The 20,751-nt window shown below is 47.8% G+C and overlaps 2 long non-coding RNA genes across 3 annotated transcripts; one reads left to right on the top strand and one right to left on the bottom strand.

The window, feature by feature from the left end:
• The first annotated feature begins 5,987 nt into the window (after positions 1 to 5,987).
• LOC127001719 (uncharacterized) lies at positions 5,988 to 7,763 on the top strand. 2 transcript variants are annotated; one of them, XR_007755413.1, is made up of 3 exons: positions 5,988 to 6,118; positions 6,532 to 6,732; positions 7,618 to 7,763. It is a non-coding gene; the product is annotated as an uncharacterized LOC127001719 (long non-coding RNA). The 2 variants fall into 2 exon arrangements; XR_007755412.1 differs by lacking the exon at positions 7,618 to 7,763 and adding an exon at positions 7,478 to 7,563.
• On the bottom strand, positions 6,408 to 7,546 carry LOC127001718 (uncharacterized). The gene is made up of 4 exons (XR_007755411.1): positions 7,411 to 7,546; positions 7,109 to 7,273; positions 6,806 to 6,970; positions 6,408 to 6,526 (listed from the first exon to the last, which is right to left on the bottom strand). It is a non-coding gene; the product is annotated as an uncharacterized LOC127001718 (long non-coding RNA).
• Positions 7,764 to 20,751: the final 12,988 nt, after the last annotated feature.

The raw sequence follows: 20,751 nt of genomic DNA, 5'->3' as shown, positions 1-20,751 counted from the left end.
TCCCTCTCCTTAACTTCCCTCCCTCTCATTTCACATCATCTTTTTCTCTTTATACCGTTGTCCTTGATTTTCCCATTCTTTCCCTTCGCTTCCTCTCTTGATGTCTTAGTTGATGAGTTGTGGAGAGTGGAATGAATGAAAGAAATACTCGTTTTTCTAGTCCCTCCCCCTTCCTCCACTCCTCATTATCTCTCTCTTCAGGCCTTTTCGTCCCTCTGTTAGTTTTCAGTCAAGCTATAAGTCACATGCTCCTCTTCTCCCGGTTTAAGCTCCGTATTCTCAGACGCTTTCGGCTCTCACATCAATTAATTCTAAAGGCCACAAAAGAATTTCTTCGGGTTTTAATGAGGGTTCCTTTCACGCTTATGGTCTAGAATAATGGTCAAACTACCACATGGGCTATTAAAAAACCTCTGCAAAGGCCCACACAGCCTCTGCAAAGGCCCACACAACCTCTGCAAAGGCCCACACAACCTCCGCAAAGGCCCACACAACCTCTGCAAAGGCCCACACAACCTCTGCAAAGGCCCACACAACCTCCGCAAAGGCCCACACAACCTCCGCAAAGGCCCACACAACCTCTGCAAAGGCCCACACAACCTCCGCAAAGGCCCACACAACCTCCGCAAAGGCCCACACAACCTCTGCAAAGGCCCACACAACCTCCGCAAAGGCCCACACAACCTCTGCAAAGGCCCACACAACCTCTGCAAAGGCCCACACAACCTCTGCAAAGGCCCACACAACCTCTGCAAAGGCCCACACAACCTCTGCAAAGCCCCACACAACCTCCGCAAAGGCCCACACAACCTCTGCAAAGGCCCACACAACCTCTGCAAGGGCCCACACAACCTCCGCAAAGGCCCACACAACCTCTGCAAAGGCCCACACAACCTCTGCAAAGGCCCACACAACCTCTGCAAAGGCCCACACAACCTCTGCAAAGCCCCACACAACCTCCGCAAAGCCCCACACAACCTCTGCAAAGGCCCACACAACCTCTGCAAAGCCCCACACAACCTCCACAAAGGTCCACACAACCTCCGCAAAGGCCCACACAACCTCCGCAAAGGCCCACACAACCTCTGCAAAGGCCCACACAACCTCTTCGAAAGCCTTACCAGTGTGGGTGCGTAAGTCCCGAAGTGTTTGAGAATATGGGACAAAGCCTCCAAAAAGACGATCATTCTCTCATCGTCATACGTAACACTGAATACAATCTCTCATCCTATCGTCACCTTCTCCTTCAATCTCGCTCATTTCACACTTTTCCTCGCTCCGTCCCACCTTAAACTTGATACGAATCCTTTCCTTCGCTCTCCTCTCTATTTCTACCCCCCTCATGCAAATCATTTCCACCACCTTCCCTTACCATTCCTGCTCACCCAGGTTTCTCTCTCTCCTAACTCCTCTTTCACTCTCCAATTGTCACCCCCAGGCAAGCTCCTCCCCAGTAGCCCACTCCTTCCTCCCTAATATGAATCTCTTCCTCACCCCACTTAGCCTCACCCCTCCCCCACCCACCCAATCCCAATCCTCCTCCTCCTTCATCCCCACTTCCCTTCCCTGCCGGCATAAAGACTCCCTACCCTGCTTCCCGGTCCCCCTCCCCCCTGCCCCCGGACAAGACAAGACATACCGCCGCAAAACAACAACTACAATAAATCTAAGCCTCGTGTGCCCGTCGGCGGCGTGAAGGTGTTCAAATTTAGTTACCACGCGGGGCAGAACAGTCGTGTGTGTGTGTATGTGTGTGTGTATGTGTGTTGGGGGGGTGAGTGGGGGGGCTGCCAAACTTCGGAAAAGGAATAGGAAGAGGAAACACATGGAAACACGGAAATGCAGGCAACAGAAAGCCTATTGGCTCAGTACGAGGTTGCCCGCTATGGTGATTTAATCTGCTCGACAGCCACTTGGGGCTTGAGGAGCAGATGAAAGCACTTCGATATTGAGGTGCATATGAAAGCACCTCGATATTCAGTTTACTCCTGACGCAACGAAATGACGGTCGATTCGATATTTGAAGGAGTTGATGGTATTTGCATTTACTACTTCTGAGGGAAGATTGTTCCAGTGACGGATGACTCGGTTTGAAAAGAAACTCTTTCCAATGTCTGTGTTACATCGACTCGACTGAATGAGTAAACCGCTATTTCTAGTTCTTGAGTTGGTTTGCAGTTCAAAGAATTTGGAGTAATCGACGTTATTTAACTTTTTCAGGTACTTGAAGACTTGAATCATATCCCTCGTACGCGTCTTTTCTCCAATGTAAAGAGATTGAGTCGCTTGAGTCGTTCCTCGTACGGTTGAGCACTTAAGGTTGGAATCATCTTTGTGGCGCGTCGTTGAATCCTTTCCAGTAAATCAATGTCCTTTCTGTAATTAGGAGACCAGAAATGTACTGCATACTCGAGGTGCGGTCTTACCATGGAACAATACAAGGATAGCATCACGTTTGGCGTTTTACAATCGAAGTTCCTAGCTATGAACCCGAGCTTAGTATTGGCTTTGTTATATTCTTTTTTACAGTGATTCATGTGTTTCAGGTCACTCCTGATAGTGACCCCAAGATCCTTTCCTCCTGCATCGCCTGCAGAGGTTTCCCATTCATGATGCATGTGTGGTTACATGGACAGTGAGGGAAGGTGGGGTTAGGATTACAGGAGCTGCCTTGTATAGGACAACCGGACTCTTGCAGACTCCTTACGTTCTTATGTTCTTAGGTTCTTATTACATCTCAGGCCTTCCTCCCATTACCCCCAACCAGCACCTTATCATATAATTTTATATCTCCCCTTCCCTCATCCCTCAATTTCCTACCTCCTTACCCATATTCACTCATAGGTCCCCATCACTCGTCCACCTCCACCTCCCTCTCTTCCAGCCTCCCATCCCAACACACCAGTCATTTCTCCCTTCCCTCTTCCCTTACCGTATACCTTACCTATCCCTCTTTCCCTTCCCTTCCCTTTTTCCCTTCCCCCTCCCCCTCCCCTTCCCTCCTACCCTCCCCAACTGTCCCCATGCGTCAGGCGGGACACGTCCAGCGTCATAATACACTCCGGCGACATTCAATTTTAAAAGTAGTAATAAAAATAGTGAGGTAGTTTCCGCGGCAATATATAGTTGAGTTTCTATCGGTATTTCTGATCGTTGACACACACACACACACACACACACACACACACACACACACACACACACACATCTTTACCCTTAGTGGCTGTATGAACTTCAACGGAAATGAAATATGAAGTCATCAGTCTCGTAGTAGTACTAGTAGTAGTAGTAGTAGTAGTAGTAGTACTATCGTAGTAATTTTGTTATCATTATTACCATTACTGATACAATAATAACGGAAGTGCAGTGGATGACAAGTACAACAGTTACGTAACGTCCATGTAATAAGAAACAATAAGATAAAATATATACACCAGAGGCTTTCCGCAACTCGGTCACCTCGTTGCACCTCATGTTACCGAAACTTTAAAAAAAAAAAATGCATTTCTTACTTTCTCAAAAAAAACAAAAACGAAAAAAACAATGTGAGAGAGAGAGAGAGAGAGAGAGAGAGAGAGAGAGAGAGAGAGAGAGAGAGAGAGAGAGAGAGAGAGAGAGAGAGAGAGAGAGAGAGAGAGAGAGAGAGAGAGAGAGAGAGAGAGAGAGAGAGAGAGAGAGAGAGAGAGAGAGAGAGAGAGAGAGAGAGAGAGAGAGAGAGAGAGAGAGAGAGAGAGAGAGAGAGAGAGAGAGAGAGAGAGAGAGAGAGAGAGAGAGAGAGAGAGAGAGAGAGAGAGAGAGTGGAAGAAATGGACATCTTTCCCTCTTTGTGTTTGGAGTGACATTAGCCTTCATCTGGCGATCAAGAATTACCCTAGACCGAGCAAGAATGTCCCCAAATCTAGGGAAATTCTTGCGTTTTTTTTGTTCTAGCGCTTCAGATTTTCAGGAATCCCCCAAATTCTTAACAAGAATCGGGGGCCTTGCGCGAACCGCGGCGGAGCAGGGTGCGGCCACCGTCTTGCTGGCCGCACCTCTTTAGGCCTATGGCGATGACCATTTCCCGAGCTTCCTATGGGTAAGTTGCGTGCATGTTTTCTTTTATTTTTCCCCTTTTTTTTCTTCTTCCTTCATTTTCCTTTTTTTCGATTACTTCCTCCTTTCCTTCCTTCCTTCCTTCCTTCCTTTTCCAATTTATTTTTTTAGATGCTGCCTGTAGCGCCGGTAGGCTTTCTTGAAGGGTCTCAGCCCGTTAGTGGCGCAGGTGAATTCTATTTATAATGGGTGCCGTGATAGATGACTTTTCTTGATCGAAGTCGCTGAAGTTAGGGTTGCTTGAAGATCTGGACAGCATGTGGGTAATCTTACGGCACTCGGCGATGGTTTGAAAAATCAACGTGTTTCGGCGAGACTCAACCTAGGTCCATGGGCTCACCACGCCCGCACGCTGACCACTCGGCCACCGCCTTTACTCCTGCTGTCTTTATTTTTGCGCCATGTGATTTCTTATTTGTTTTCGCCCTTGACTGTATTTTCTGATGCAAAAGAAATGGTCCTCGTCAATATTTCCCTGTAATTCCCGTCAATTAAGTAAAATGGTTATTGGTGAATGAAACTGATACAAAAGAAAAAAATATATTCGTCCGTTCTTTCAATATTCAATAACGCACAGGTAACTAACGAAGCGTCTCAGGCGTGTGGGTGCACCTGGACGAGGGGGTGGAGGGTATATGAGGGGGGATGTAAGGGAGATGCATTTGGGGGGGGTATGTGAAAGAAGGGCGGAGGCTTTGTTACCAGCCCCGCAAACTTATAAGATAAGAACATAAGAACGCAGGAGTCTGCAAGAGGCCGGTAGGCCTGTACGAGGCAGCTCCTTTGACCCTAAGCTCCCGTGTATCTAACCCCACCTAATATCGCTGTCCATGAATTTATCTAGTCTATTTTTGAATGTGACAATTGTATTGGCACTCACCACATGACTGCTAAGCCTATTCCACTCATCCACCACCCTGTTAGTAAACCAATTTTTGCCGATGTCCCTGTTGAATCTGAATTTATCCAGTTTAAACCCGTTACTTCGTGTCCTACCCGGTTCTCTTACCAACAAAACCTTATGAATGTCTCCCTTATTAAAGCCCTTCATCCATTTATAAACCTCGATCATGTCTCCACGCACCCTTCGCCTTTCTAGAGAATGCAAGTTTAACTGTTTGAGTCTTTCCTCGTATGGCAAGTTTCTCAACCCCTGAATCATCTTAGTCATCCTCCTCTGCACCGATTCTAACATTTTGATATCCATTCTATAGTAGGGTGACCAGAACTGAACCGCATAGTTTGAGGAAGACTTCGGGGCTTCTGTTGCTTACGCTCCTTGAAATAAATCCCAGTACCCTATTAGCTCGATTTCTAGCTTGAATGCATTGTGCCCTTGGACGGAGATCAGAGCTCACTAAGATCCCTAAATCCCTCTCGCACCCAGACCTACTTATGAGAGTATCCAGTACCGCATAACGCCCTCAAACCTTCCTTTAAAAAATACCTGCAGGTCAAATTACTGATACATGAAACGGTTTTAAGTAATGTAAGAAATGTAAGAAATGCAATCCCAGACGCCATACTGTTGCTTTAATCCTCCTCACAATCCCCTTCAGCCAGGGCCTTGGGCTGGGTAGTCACCCGCTGGCCTGGTGAAGGAGTGGCAGGGGGAAGTGGTCTTTGTCTGTGGTCTGTGGTCGTCTGTACGAGGAGTCTGTAGTCAGCGGTGTTTGTGTGTGCGTTAATGAGTAACCGACTTCGAGTATCACAAACACCACTACTGTTCAGAAGAGCGACTCCGAAGTGATCCCAGTGTACTGGGCATGGTTGAGAAATTCCCTCTGTGCTAGGAGTCTGTAGTCAGGGGTGTTTGTGTGTGCGTTAATGAGTAACTGACTTCGAGTATCACAAACACCGCTACGGTTCAGAAGAGCGACTCCGAAGTGATCCCAGTGTACTGGGCATGGTTGAGAAAGTCCCTCTGTGCTAGGAGTCTGTAGTCAGGGGTGTTTGTGTGTGCGTTAATGAGTAACCGACTTCGAGTATCACAAACACCGCTACTGTTCAGAAGAGCGACTCCGAAGTGATCCCAGTGTACTGGGCATGGTTGAGAAATTCTCTGTACGAGGAGTCTGTAGTCAGGGTGTTTGTGTGTGCGTTAATGAGTAACCGACTTCGAGTATCACAAACACCGCTACGGTTCAGAAGAGCGACTCCGAAGTGATCCCAGTGTACTGGGCATGGTTGAGAAATTCCCTCTGTGCTAGGAGTCTGTAGTCAGGTGTGTTTGTGTGTGCGTTAATGAGTAACCGACTTCGAGTATCACAAACACCGCTACTGCTCAGAAGAGCGACTGAAGTGATCCCAGTGTACTGGGCATGGTTGAGAAATTCCTCTGTACGAGGAGTCTGTAGTCAGGTGTGTTTGTGTGTGCGTTAATGAGTAACCGACTTCGAGTATCACAAACACCGCTACTGTTCAGAAGAGCGACCTGAGGTGATCCCAGTGTACTGGGCATGGTTGAGAAATTCCCTCTGTACGAGGAGTCTGTAGTCAGGTGTGTTTGTGTGTGCGTTAATGAGTAACCGACTTCGAGTATCACAAACACCGCTACTGTTCAGAAGAGCAACTTCGAGGTGATCCCAGTGTACTGGGCATGGTTGAGAAATTCCCTCTGTACGAGGAGTCTGTAGTCAGGTGTGTTTGTGTGTGCGTTAATGAGTAACTGACTTCGAGTATCACAAACACCGCTACTGTTCAGAAGAGCGACTCCGAGGTGATCCCAGTGTACTGGGCATGGTTGAGAAGTATCGTTAAACTGGTGCTTTTCTGTGGTCGTCTGTACCAGGAGTCTGTAGTCAGGGGTGTTTGTGTGTGCGTTAATGAGTAACCGACTTCGAGAAACACAAACCCCGCTACGGTTCGGAAGAGCGACCTGAAGTGATCACAGTGTACTGGGCTTGTTTGATAATTTCTGTCTTTACAAGGAGTCTTTAGTCAGGGTGTTTGTGTGTGCGTTAATGAGTAACCGACTTCGAGAAACACAAACCCCGCTACGGTTCGGAAGAGCGACTCCGAAGTGATCCCAGTGTACTGGGCATGGTTGAGAAATTCCGTTAAAGTGGGCCTTGTCTATGGTCGTCTGTACCAGGAGTCTGTAGTCAGGGGTGTTTGTGTGTGCGTTAATGAGTAACCGACTTCGAGTATCACAAACACCGCTACTGTTCAGAAGAGCGACCTGAAGTGATCCCAGTGTACTGGGCATGGTTGAGAAATTCCTCTGTACGAGGTGTCTGTAGTCAGGGTGTTTGTGTGTGCGTTAATGAGTAACCGACTTCGAGTATCACAAACACCGCTACTGTTCAGAAGAGCGACTCCGAAGTAATCCCAGTGTACTGGGCATGGTTGAGAAATTCCCTCTGTACGAGGAGTCTGTAGTCAGGGGTGTTTGTGTGTGCGTTAATGAGTAACCGACTTCGAGTATCACAAACACCGCTACTGTTCAGAAGAGCGACTCCGAAGTAATCCCAGTGTACTGGGCATGGTTGAGAAAGTCCCTCTGTACGAGGAGTCTGTAGTCAGGGGTGTTTGTGTGTGCGTTAATGAGTAACCGACTTCGAGTATCACAAACACCGCTACTGTTCAGAAGAGCGACTCCGAAGTGATCCCAGTGTACTGGGCATGGTTGAGAAATATCGTTAAGGTGTCAAGTTTGGTGAACCGGCGATATTGGAACTACGCCGTTGATGTCACAGTCGGTGAGCCAGCGATGTGAAGCAACGCTGACGATGTCATAGTCGCTGAGCCAGCGATGTGAAGCAACGCTGACGATGTCATAGTCGGGTAGCCAGCGATGTGAAGCAACGTTGACGATGTCATAGTCGGTGAGCCAACGATGTGAAGCAACGCTGACGATGTCATAGTTCGTGAGCCAGCGATGTGAAGCAACGCTGACGATGTCATCGTCGGTGAGCCAGCGATGTGGGGGCAACGCTGACGATGTCATAGTCGGTGAGCCAGCGATGGGGGAATAACGCTGACGATGTCATAGTCGGTGAGCCAGCGATGTGGGGGCAACGCTGACGATGTCATAGTCGGTGAGCCAGCGATGGGGGTGAAACGCTGACGATGTCATAGTCGGTGAGCCAGCGATGGGGGAATAACGCTGACGATGTCATAGTCGGTGAGCCAGCGATGGGGGAATAACGCTGGTGGTGTCATAATCGGTGTGCCAGCGATGGGGAGTAACGCTGGTGGTGTCATAATCGGTGTGCCAGCGATGGGGAGTAACGCTGGTGGTGTCATAATCGGTGTGCCAGCGATGGGGAGTAACGCTGGTGGTCATAATCGGTGTGCCAGCGATGGGGAGTAACGCTGGTGGTGTCATAATCGGTGTGCCAGCGATGGGGGAGTAACGCTGGTGGTGTCGAAACCATCAGGGAGTCTTGCAGAGGGCTTAGACAGAGCAATATCGGAGTGCCCCGTGAGCTTCAAGTATCTACGCGTAGTCAAAATGCCGCAGAAAGCACACGGGAGTCACTGGGACCACGCCTTACAAGACCCTTCATCGTGCGTGTGTCTCAGCTGCGGGACGGACGGGAAGCAGACGCGACGCCTCCACCTCAGGCTGGATCTGCTCGTGGGGAGAACTGGAGGTCTCGGCGAGGCGGTCGGCCGTGGGACTAGCGCTCACCCTCGAGACGCAGGTGGCGATACTGAAAAGATAAGCAGCTGAAGACACAGATGAATTATAAATTGTAGGAAAACCTTTGATCAGAAGGTTGTGTGAAGTAGGATGGTAATGTTTATTTGAAGGTGAGGTGGAGTGAAGGTGGTGGTGGTGGTGGTGGTTGTGTGGGGACGGTGGATGCTGGTGGAGAAGGCGGGAAATTGATGCGAGAGAGAGAGAGAGAGAGAGAGAGAGAGAGAGAGAGAGAGAGAGAGAGAGAGAGAGAGAGAGAGAGAGAGAGAGAGAGAGAGAGAGAGAGAGAGAGAGAGAGAGAGAGAGAGAAGAGCGAAAGAAGAAGAAAAAATAATAACAAACTTCCTCGTTTTGGCGACGTTAACTTATGGCATCTTAAGTTTCAAAGCAGCAACCAGCCAGGTAGCAAAGGAGTAACAGGATCTTCCTCCTCATCAATAAATGCAGACAAGACGGCGGGTGGCGTTACCTCTGCTTGCCTTGGCCCATCATTAATTAGTTATCGTATGCCCCGGCCCTTCCTCCTCTTCCTCTTCTTCCTCTTGTTCTTGTTTTACTCCTCCTCCTTCTTCTCCTTCTTTTCTTATTCCTGCTTGATTTCTCCCTTCTCCTCCTCTTCTTAATCCTCCTCCTTTTTCTCCTTCTCCTCGTCCTCGTCCTCGAATTCCTCCTCCTTCTTCTCCTTCTCCTTCTCCTTCTCCTCCTCCTCCTCCTCCTCCTCCTCCTCCTCCTCTTCCGCTTCCTTTTCCTCCTTCTCTTCCTTATTCTCCTGTTTTCCTTTCCTCCTTCTTTTATCTTCCTTCTTTACCCTTCTCTTTCTTTCTGCTTGCACTTCCTTCTTTCATCACCTTCCTCTTCTTTTTAACCTTGTCGTCGTCGTCGTCGTCGTCGTCGTCGTCGTCGTCTTCCTCCTCCTCCTCCTCCGCCAGACTCCGTTTTTCCTCCGCGATAAGCGTGATATACAGAGGATAATAAATAACTAAAATCGACATGAAAGCTAATTTATGGAAGGCAGGAAACAACAAAAAATATCAAAGTAAAAAAAATCTAGCTTTTCTGAAAAACAAAATTAAAACACAACTGATAAAGATAATATTGTATTTTACAGAGTAAATCAAGACAAATGGCATCTTCTAGAGGAGGAGGGAGGAGGAGGAGGAGGAAGACTACAACGGCGGCGATGACGATGGCGGTGACGAGGAACTGAGGAAGAGTTGAAATGGAAGAAGAAGAAGAAGAAGAAGAAGAGGTGTATAAAGGGAGGAATAAAAAGGGAGAGAGATATAATTACGAGAGAGGAGGGGAAACGAATGCAAGAAGTAAATACACAGGAGGGGAGGATGCAGGTGAAGGGAAAAAAAAATATAATGAAGGATAGGAATGAGCAACATTTAGCGGAGGAAATAATAAGAGGCAAAGAGGAAAAAAAATGGTATCCGGAGGGACTGGAGAGTATTAAGAAAATGGGAAAAGGGGGGAAAGAAGATGGGAGGCAGCTGTGTAATGAAGAAGGGGAGAGAAGCGAGAGACATGAAGGATGGGAAGCGGGTAAGCGGGAGGAGAGAGTAGAGGAGAGCCATTATACGCAGGGAAGATGTGAATATGGGGTACTTTGAGGAGGATGAGGGGGAGCTAGAGAGAGTTAGGAAAAAAAGTACAACAGAAGGGACGAGAGGCGAAGGGGTGGAGTAAGTGGTTAGAGGAGGGACACGTGTGATATATAAGGGTGTTAGAGGACAAAGGAGTGAGTAACTAATGGTGAGTGAAAGAATGGAGAAAAACAGCATAATATGGAAGACAGGGAAGGTGAGGGAACAGCAAATAGTACCCGAGAGAGAAGAAGAGTGGAGAGGAAGAAAGGGGAAAAGAAGGAAGGGGCGAGGGGGAGGGAAAAGTGAGACAAAGGCGAAAAAAAACATATTAAGGAAGGAAGGTGAGGGAGCGGCAAATAGTACACGAGAGAGAAGCAAAAGAGTGGAGAGGAAGGAAGAGGGGAGGAAAAGAAGAGAGGGGCGAGGGGAAGAGAAAAGTGAGAGACAAATTCCAATAGAAAGCGTCGCCTCACAAGAGAGAAATTTAAGTCGAAGAAAGGAGGGGATGAAAGCAGCGGGAAAGATTAAGTGAGAAAAGTTTTGAGTAAAGTTCAAAGATCAATTGAAGACAAAGTGAGAGTGAGTGAGAAAGAGTTTAGAAGCAATTCCAGAGTCAATGCACGTCCCTGCGGGGGTGGGGGAGGAGGGTGAAGGAGGAAAGAAGGGGGAAGGACATCCGCTTCTCTGGCTCAGGTGTTCGTAAGTGACTGTAAAGGTGAGTCAATTTAATTCCTCCAAGCCTGCCTCGCTGCTAATACCGAAGTGCTCGGGCGGGGTCAGAAGGGAGTTTAGGTCTAGAAAATAGTGTTTGTATGTGACTTTAAATTGTTACGGCGATAATACCAGGCAGGTAGTCCAGAGATACTAGATAAGCTAAAGAAAAATAAGTTGACAGGTCCTGACGAGAGATAACCGCGGGTATTAAAGGAATTCAAGGAGGTACTCAGTGACCCACTAACCGACATCTTTAAGATGTTCAATGCTGGTTATGTACCCACCTATGGAAAGTAGTTAATGTGACGCCGATTTTCAGAAAGGGGGACAGGTCAGCTGCCTCTAACTATCGCCCAATTAGCTTAACATCGGTTATAGGCAAGATGCTGGAGTCGATAATAGCCAGGAACATTCGGGAGCATCTAGAGAAACACAGCTTAATTCACGACTCGCAGCATGGGTTCACGAAAGGTAGGTCATGCCTCACCAATCTCTTGTCCTTCTAAAATAAAGTATTTGAGGCGGTAGACAAAGATGAAAACTATGGTGTAATTTATCTTGATTTTAGTAAAGCGTTTGACAAAGTTCCTCACCAACGACTATTGCTTAAATTACAGGCTCAAGGAGTAGAGGGTAAAGTTTTGAGCTGGATCAGGGAGTGGCTTAGCAATAAGAAGCAAAGGGAGCAAATCAATGGTAAAAGATCTGACTGGGGCTGTGTTACAAATGGGGTCCCACAAGGTTCGGTATTAGGTCCACTGTTGTTCATCATTTATATCAATGACTTAGATACAGGTATTAGTAGTGATATCCGGAAGTTTGCTGATGATACCAAGATCGGTAGAGTAATTGAGTCGGAACAGGACGCTAGTATTCTCCAGGATGAACTAAACAAATTGTATGACTGGGCTGAAAAATGGCAGATGGAATTCAATGTAGGGAAGTGCAGTATTCTGAGTGTATATAGGTAGGAACAACCCCTCTCATAACTATTGCTTAAATGACACTCCCATAAGCAGGTCTGGGTGCGAGAGGGATTTAGGGGTCTTAGTGAGCTCTGATCTCCGTCCAAGGGCACAATGCATTCAAGCTAGAAATCAAGTAAACACGGTAATGGGATTCATTTCAAGGAGCGTAAACAACAGAAGCGCCGAAGTCTTCCTCAAACTATATTTAACATTAGTTAGACCTCGTCTTGATTATGCTGTTCAGTTCTGGTCACCTTACTACAGAATGGATATCAAATTGTTAGAAGCGGTACAGAGAAGGATGACTAAGATGATTCAGGAGTTAAGAAACTTGCCATACGGGGACAGACTAAAACACTAAAACTTGCATTCTCTAGAAAGGCGAAGGGTGCGAGGTGACTTGATAGAGGTTTATAAATGGAAAGCTTGGAAGGTTTCGTTTAGTCGGCGCAACATCTGAGGTCATATGCCGGAGAGAGACAGGAGGGGGAAGGAATTATAGGAGAAGGGAACAGATCCCAGGAGACGGGACACAACCCCCGATTAATACCTGGTACCCATTCACCGCTGGGTGGACAGGGGCGTAGGGTATCGGAAAAGCCGCCCAAATTTTTCCACTCCGCCCGGGAATCGAACCCGGGCTCTCTCGGTTGTGAGCCGAGTGTGCTAACCACTGCACCACGAAGTCCTTGTTTATAAATGGATGAAGGGCTTTATTAAAGGGGATATTAATAAGGTTCTGATGGTAAGAAAACCGGGTAGGACACGTAGTAATGGGTATAAACTGGATAAATTCAGATTCAACAGGGACATAGGCAAAAATTGGTTTACTAACAGAGTGGTAGATGAGTGGAACGGGCTGAGCAGTCATGTAGCGAGCGCCAATACAATTGTCACATCCAAAAATAGATTAGATAGATTCATGGACAGTGATATTAGGTGGGGTTAGATTCACAGGAGCTGCCTTGTACAGGCCTCCCGGCCTCTTGCAGACTCCTACGTTCTTATGTTCTAATGTTCTTATACGTGACGACTGTTTGAATTGTTGCTGTTTATTTTTTTCAGCAATGATACGTGACACCTGTTTAAATCGTTGCTGTTTAAGATGTTGCTGTTTAAAATTTTCAGCGATGATACGTGACAGCTGTATACACTGAAAAGTTTATCATCCTTTCAAACAAAGCATATCCGCAGAGAGAGATAGAGGTAGACAAACAGATAGATAGGTACGATAGATAGAAAGGAGAGAAACCAAATCGGTAAAAACTGCTTATATAAAAAAAAAATAATATACTGAATGTTGAGAAGTACCGAACGTTATTAAGCAAACACATTATTTATGAAAGTTGTTAAGCCTTGAACGTTATTACACGAAATACATTATTCATGAAATTTGCAACAGCAAGTCATATTAATTTACGACGAGAAACAACACACTCTCATCGACCACACCTGAACGTTGACATTGATTAACTTGATGACAAGCTTACACAATCACGCAAAACCCATGACACCTATGAGCAAATAAAAATATAATAAAAAATAATATAAAAATAATTACCAGAGTACAAAAAAGCTTCCAAAACGTATTAGCCACACGTAAAGCTATTCATATCCGTTGCGGTAGAACAAATCCGAATAAAAGTTCCACCACCACCACCACATACAAAAAAAAAAAAAAAAAAAAAAAAAAAAAAAAACCGCTGAATCACACCAAACTTCAAGCCGAGCCTGAGCGTAGTAGTGCAGTATTTTAACCACATTTTTCAAAGGAACCAAACCGACCGAGTACCATTTGTAAAACCGACACAATGGCGTGTTCAATAAGGCTTTACGGAACGACGCAGTGCATTCATCGAGGGAGAGGGGGGGAGAGGGGGGAGAGGGGGTAAAAATGGCCGATCCTCGCGTGGGACTCACGGAAACTTAATAACAAAAAAGTATGTCGCTGATCCAATTTGCTCGCCGCTTATCGCCCGTAACACTGAAATATTCGCCACCGAAATCTTTGCCTCCTAAAAACAAGCCAATTTCCCTTCCGTCAAAGCAGGCCGTGATGGAGGAGAGAGAGGGAGGGAAGGGAAGGAAGGGTGAGTGAGGGAGGGGAAGGAAGGGTGAGTGATGGAGGGAATGAAGGGTGAGGGAGGGGAAGGAAGGGTGAGTGAGGGAGGGGAAGGAAGGGTGAGTGAGGGAAGGGAAGGAAGGGTGAGTGAGGGAAGGGAAGGAAGGGTGAGTGAGGGAGGGAAAGGAAGGGTGAGTGAGGGAAGGGAAGGAAGGGTGAGTGAGGGAGGGGAAGGAAGGGTGAGGGAGGGAGGGGAAGGAAGGGTGAGGGAGGGAGGGAAGGAAGGGTGAGGAGGAGGGAAGGAAGGGTGAGGAGGGAGGGAAGGAAGGGTGAGGGGAGGGAGGGGAAGGAAGGTGAGGAGGAAGGGGAAGGAAGGGTGAGGGAGGGGAAGGAAGGGTGAGGGAGGAAGGGGAAGGAAGGGTGAGTGAGGGAGGGGAAGGAAGGGTGAGTGAAGGAGGGGAAGGAAGGGTGAGTGAGGGAGGGGAAGGAAGGGTGAGTGAGGGAAGGGAAGGAAGGGTGAGTGAGGGAGGGGAAGGAAGGGTGAGTGAGGGAAGGAAGGGTGAGTGAGGGAGGGAAAGGAAGGGTGAGTGAGGGAGGGGAAGGAAGGGTGAGTGAGGGAGGGGAAGGAAGGGTGAGTGAGGGAGGGGAAGGAAGGGTGAGTGAGGGAGGGGAAGGAAGGGGGAGGGAGGGAGGGAGGAGAAGGAAGGGTGAGGGAGGGAGGGGTATGTGTGCGTGTGTGTGTGTGTGTGTGTGTGTGTGTGTGTGTGTGTGTGTGTGTGTGTGTGTGTGTGTGTGTGTGTGTGTGTGTGTGTGTGTGTGTGTGTGTGTGTGTGTGTGTGTGTGTGTGTGTGTGTGTGTGTGTGTGTGTGTGTGTGTGTGTGCGTGAGAGAGAGAGAGAGAGAGAGAGAGAGAGAGAGAGAGAGAGAGAGAGAGAGAGAGAGAGAGAGAGAGAGAGAGAGAGAGAGAGAGAGAGAGAGAGAGAGAGAGAGAGAGAGAGAGAGAGAGAGAGAGAGAGAGTGTTACGTTTTTCTAAAGTTTCGTTCCGTCCTACGCCACTTTCACACCGTCACGCTGGTTTGCTTCTGGTTGAGCTTGATGACGAGGAACAAAAAAAGAAAAGAAAAAAACAATGAACGCCACAAGAAGGCGAGGAGGTTGTCGTTGCATTCTCGAGCGTGATAAAATAAATACGTCATTCTTTTACGTTGTCACTTTCTGTATTAAAGGAACCACATATACAACGAGATGGCCGGTAACAGTGTCGGTAATATTATCCTGCATCCTGTCTAATACTGAGAGCCGCCTGAGCAATTTATTTCTCTCCATTTTGTTTCGACTTTCATACGTTTGTTGGAGTTAAAGTTAAAGTGAAAATAAACGTGTTCAGACTTATAATGTTCTGACAAGCTCTATGCTTCACGAGGTCTATCGTCGCCTGCCGCTGGGTATCAGGCATCAGGTTAGCACACAGGCAACAAAGGGACACACAGCTGTCACACCCCCTTGACCTGGGCAGCGGTAAGTGAGTCTTTGGGCTGAAGGAAAGGCTCTTAAGTTTCATATTATTACTTAAATGGCCTCCGTGGCTCCCTGTGACGGCGGCCCTCCCACTGCGCCTCTAAAACCCAACAAGTATTATCTATGGCGTCCACGCACACCAGGGCGGAGAAACAGCATCCGGGGTGTGCGGGGCCTGGTGGCGGGGCGGGGCTGATTAGAGGTTTGGAGGTTCGGCCCGTGGAAGGTACGGTCTCCTATATCGCTTGCGATGGCGATCACCGTCACCTCCAACCCTTCACTGTTAAATCCATTCCCCCCACCCCCCCACCCCCTACACACACACACACACACACACACACACACACACACACACACACACACACACATTGCCCATTAGTGAAAATCCCTTCCCTTTGCTCTTATTTTCCTACCTGGTCCCTTGCCTTGCCTTGGTTCCCTTCTCGCCCCTTACTCCCAATGTCCCTGCATACACACGTTAAGTAAACGACCCCACTACCTGTTTGATGTACACACACACACATACGCATGTACGCACGTAAGCACGCACCCTGTCGGTTAATCGCCTAGCAGATTACCTCAAGTGTTGCCTGATGGAAGGGCGGCAGGGAATTATATACAGTTTGCTTCCTCGTCAGATTAGAGGTGGCGGCGGCGGAGAGGTAGAGGCACTGAGCGACTGAGAGTGGAGAGGCGCAGGGCGGCAGAGATGCGAGGGAGATGGACAAGACACGACCAATACCATTTCTTCTTTGTAACAATCCAGCAGAATAAAGCACTGGTAAAGAGAAAACTGCTGAGTATTTAATTCCATCCAATTCCAACCTATTCTGAATAATATTTACATCGTTTATTAGATCAGCAGCCTTTGAGGACGAGATCGGAGCTCCCACACACTCACTGACATTATTTATTCCCAGAGCTGGGGAGTTACAAACAAGCCTAAAGTTATCTTCACTGACACGTCTATTCCTATTCAGGCTCACGTCAGCGTCTGAAACCCTTCCAAGGAGACTATTAAGAAACTGTTTGCAAGGCATGTGAATATATCTGCCCGTCACAGCCTCGCTTCATCAAGGTAACCACTCAGGGGACCGGCGGATCAGTTTCCATGCTCTGAAAACCCTCTCAGGACGGCGGGCTTGAAGTTGTGTCAGCGATTACAAACTGAAAATCGTGTGTTCGGGACGCCTCCATCTCTGGCCTTTCATCCCTATAATTCCCAAGCGTCTTGAGGCAACGCTCGTGTTTTCTCTGGAAGCAGTTCAGCGAAGAGCAGCTGAGCTTCAGGCCACGTCTTGCCATCACAGTCACTTAAACCGACAAGCCCGTCTTCTCCGGTGGATGATGCACCACCTGAAGGCGTCTCAACCACAACCCCGAGCGACTGCTTTCACGGGCAGGCCGCCGCGACGCCCCAATGCCTTGTTTTGCTGCTGCTGCTAAGAGGTGCGCAGAGAGAAATGGAGATAAAATTACTGGGAATATCATGGAGAGATAGAAAGCGAGCATCATGGATTAGGGAAAGGACAATGGTTGAAGATATTCTATGACGATTAAGAACAAGAGATGGTCTTCGGTCATATCATGCACAGAACTCAACAGAAGGACAACCAAAGTAACAGAGGAGCAACCCTGAAATCGTGGAAAACAAGGCAGATAGAAAACCAAGAGGAGATAAAACTAGAACATCTGTCGGAGCAGGATTGAGTACATTGATACAAGACAGGGAGGTTAAGAGAAGAAAGTTGGGAAAGGCCTTCGTCTTGTCTTTGACTATAGTGGCTGATGATAACGTGACTGTGATCCTCACTAAATTTTTAAGCATTAAATCTGCGTAAAATGTGAAAACTCTGTCTCTGTGCAAGTCTTGCGGCAAACCTAAGAGTCAAGCACGCGGAAGAGTCCCCGCGTCCCTTTCCTGCTGACCGTGACCGCCGAGCCGCGTCCGGTACCTAGGCAGGAATGTTACTCACGGTAGCGCCCAAGGAGACTATAGTATAGTCTCTTTGGCCGCGGTTGTCTGTCCCCCTCCCCCCCTCCCCCGCTGCCACACCGCCGAGGCATCGTCCTCTTTTACCCCTCACCACTTGTGCCAGTAAACTCCGACTCTAAATTATGAGTAATATGCTCAAATGTGTCTTGTTTTCTAGACTGTGAACTGCGTTCCTCGAAAATAAGAGGCTTCATAAAACAGCGCCACTCCTTGACGACTATTTCCATAATAACAGGAGTTTGCAAGTGGTCAGTAGCACTATTAATTATGGCTCATGTAAACCTAACTCTACCTATCACCATCTATTTTTCCCTCTTATCTAATCTCCACCTGCAATCGACCTCTCCTTTGGCAACTTTTCTATACTCTCTTTTAAAGGGGCAGTGATTAGCGGGCTTTTTTCTCAAATAATCATTTTATTGAAGGTATGTATCTTATTGGCACCCGCCACGTGACAGCAAGGCATGTTAAACTCATTCACCGCTCTTGGTAAACCAATCTACCACTCGATTACGATCGAACCAAACTGAAGGCGGTTTGACGTGCACGAACCCGAGTATTTGAATTTTCTCTTGATGTGTCTATTTCGTGACGGCAAGACCAAAGCCACCGCCGCCATGCTGTTCGGCGCCACACAACCTTTAGTAAAGCTTTCGTCTTGATTTTTCACCGGATCTTCACTCTTCCAAGTGACATTTTTTTCAGCCATCTCTACAATATGATGTATAAAAAAATTAAGAAAGGATTCCAAGTTGTTTCCAGCAGTTGGAGCCTTGACACACATTCATTTTCACAGGAAACCTTGATTAGTGTTGCAATATATTACTTCGGGCTCAAGATGTTGCCTGGATGCTCGACGCGTCACATTATCAACAACGGCGCAGACACAGGGAGCGGTAATGAGCCATCGCGGGAAGCGGTGTGTGCGCCTTGCTCTTTCATCTTGATTGATTTACGAGGCCTCGCCGATGTCTTGTGCTGGAAGACGTGTTTTATTCTAAGAGACTTGCAACACACAGGCTCAAGCTGCTTATAACATGATTTTTCTTTTTTCCAGATCTTTTGAAGACTACTTCCTTCGCTTCTGCCTCTACCTCCCTGACTTGCAATATACGAATATTCATCAGGTATTCTAAATTAAACATACTGGTGCAGCTACTACTACTGCTGCGGCTGTGACTATTGCTATTACACTCCCACCAGCACCAGCACCAGCACCAGCACCAGCACCAACATCACTGCCACAACCACCGCTGCCGCCGCCAGAGCCACAGGTACCAAAACACTATGGCCGCCGTTGTCACATAGGGATCAACAGCTTACAGCTAGACCTTATTTCCCATCCCATCCCATCCTCAACCTACCTCCTCCTCCTCCTCCTCTTCTTCCACCTCCTCCTCCTTAACTCGCCAGACTACGAGAATCCAGTCAATCACTTTATGAGATGGTTAGTGGGCCACCCGCCGAGACCCCGGGCTTCGTGGTGATGGAGGAGGGATGCTGCGGGAAGGAGGGGAGGGGTGGACGGACAGGGACGGCGAGGAAGGAGGGAAGGAAAACTAGAGGGTGGCGGACGGACATAAGGACGAAGGGAAGGAAGGAAGGAAGGCGAACGATAGGAAGAGCGGGCAAAAAGAAAGCTAGGAAAATAATAATGAGAAGGATGAATAAAAGAAAATAGCTATATGAGGGCCACTTAAGGGGAGGGAGGATGGTGAGAAAGGAAGGAAGGGAAGAAGAGAAAGTAAGGTAAAGGGCTCGCAAAGAAGGAGAAAGGAAATCAGGTGAATGAGAGAGAAAGATGAGGAATACATAATGGAGAGGAATGTGATTGGATGAATAGATGAATGAAAGGAGGGAATAAAAAAGTGAGAGAGAGAGAGAGAGAGAGAGAGAGAGAGAGAGAGAGAGAGAGAGAGAGAGAGAGAGAGAGAGAGAGAGAGAGAGAGAGATAGAGAGAGAGAGAGAGAGAGAGAGAGAGAGAGAGAGAGAGAGAGAGAGAGAGAGAGAGAGAGAGAGAGAGAGAGAGAGAGAGAGAGAGAGAGAGAGAGAGAGAGAGAGAGAGAGAGAGAGAGAGAGAGAGAGAGAGAGAGAGAGAGAGAGAAATGTCACTAGTATGAATGACAGAGGAAACGAACATAGAAGGGCAGGAACGGGTTTCATTCATTCCTATTTTCCAGTCAGCCATCGATCAGTCCTTCTTTATCTTCCTTTGTCTTTTACTTCCCTCCTTCCTTTGATAATTTAGCCATTCCCTCCTCCGTCCTTTCATCATTTCCATCCTTGCGTCTGATTCGTCTTTCCTCGCTGTCATCCCTTTCCTGTTGTTTTTCTCAATGTTCATATAGATATTGAGTTTAATTATTGTTCTCTCTCTCTCTCTCTCTCTCTCACTATCTACCCACATACTACGTATATATCTACTTGAATATTCATATAATTTCAACGATCTATATCACCACCATCACCACCCCCACCACCACTTCTTCCTCCTCCTCCTCCTCCTCCTCCTCCTCCTCCTCCTCCTTACCACACCCGCCTAAGTTATCCCAAGTTATCCACCTTCTTCGTCCCCTATTCTGCTTCCATTCCTCTCTCTGATAATGTTCGCTGGACACACACTCACGCGCACACCCACAGGCAAACACACACACACACACACACACACACACACACACACACACACACACACACACACACACACACACACACACACACACACACACACACACACACACACACACACACACACACACACACACACACACACACACACACACGAACGCGGTGCTCTTTAATGCAGTAATTAACGTGTTCGGCGGGTTAAATGCTACACTCCGGCTGGGTAGACAGGTGGGCCCTCGTCCTCCCAGTAGTGATACCCAGTAGAGAATATCTGTTGGGTATACGTCGGGTGTTGTGTCCCACCTCCCGACTGTGCAAGACAGAAATAATCAGCACAGTGTGTCGATCCCTTGCGGTCACCCTTACAACGCGGCCTGCTGGTCACCTGCCTGCCGCCCTCTACTTAGCCAGCAGCGTGTCCGCGTGCGTGACGCCTCCACTCGCTCCCTCGCCATGAACCGGATTGTACGAAGAACTGCCAGGTGCTCACGGCCGGGGTCTGAGCGACGCACTGGACTGCACTGCTGTGTCGCACGCAA

The sequence above is a fragment of the Eriocheir sinensis genome, chromosome 21 (assembly GCF_024679095.1).
Source record: "Eriocheir sinensis breed Jianghai 21 chromosome 21, ASM2467909v1, whole genome shotgun sequence".
Lineage (NCBI taxonomy): Eukaryota > Metazoa > Arthropoda > Malacostraca > Decapoda > Varunidae > Eriocheir > Eriocheir sinensis.
This window is presented reverse-complemented; position numbering and strand designations above follow the sequence as displayed.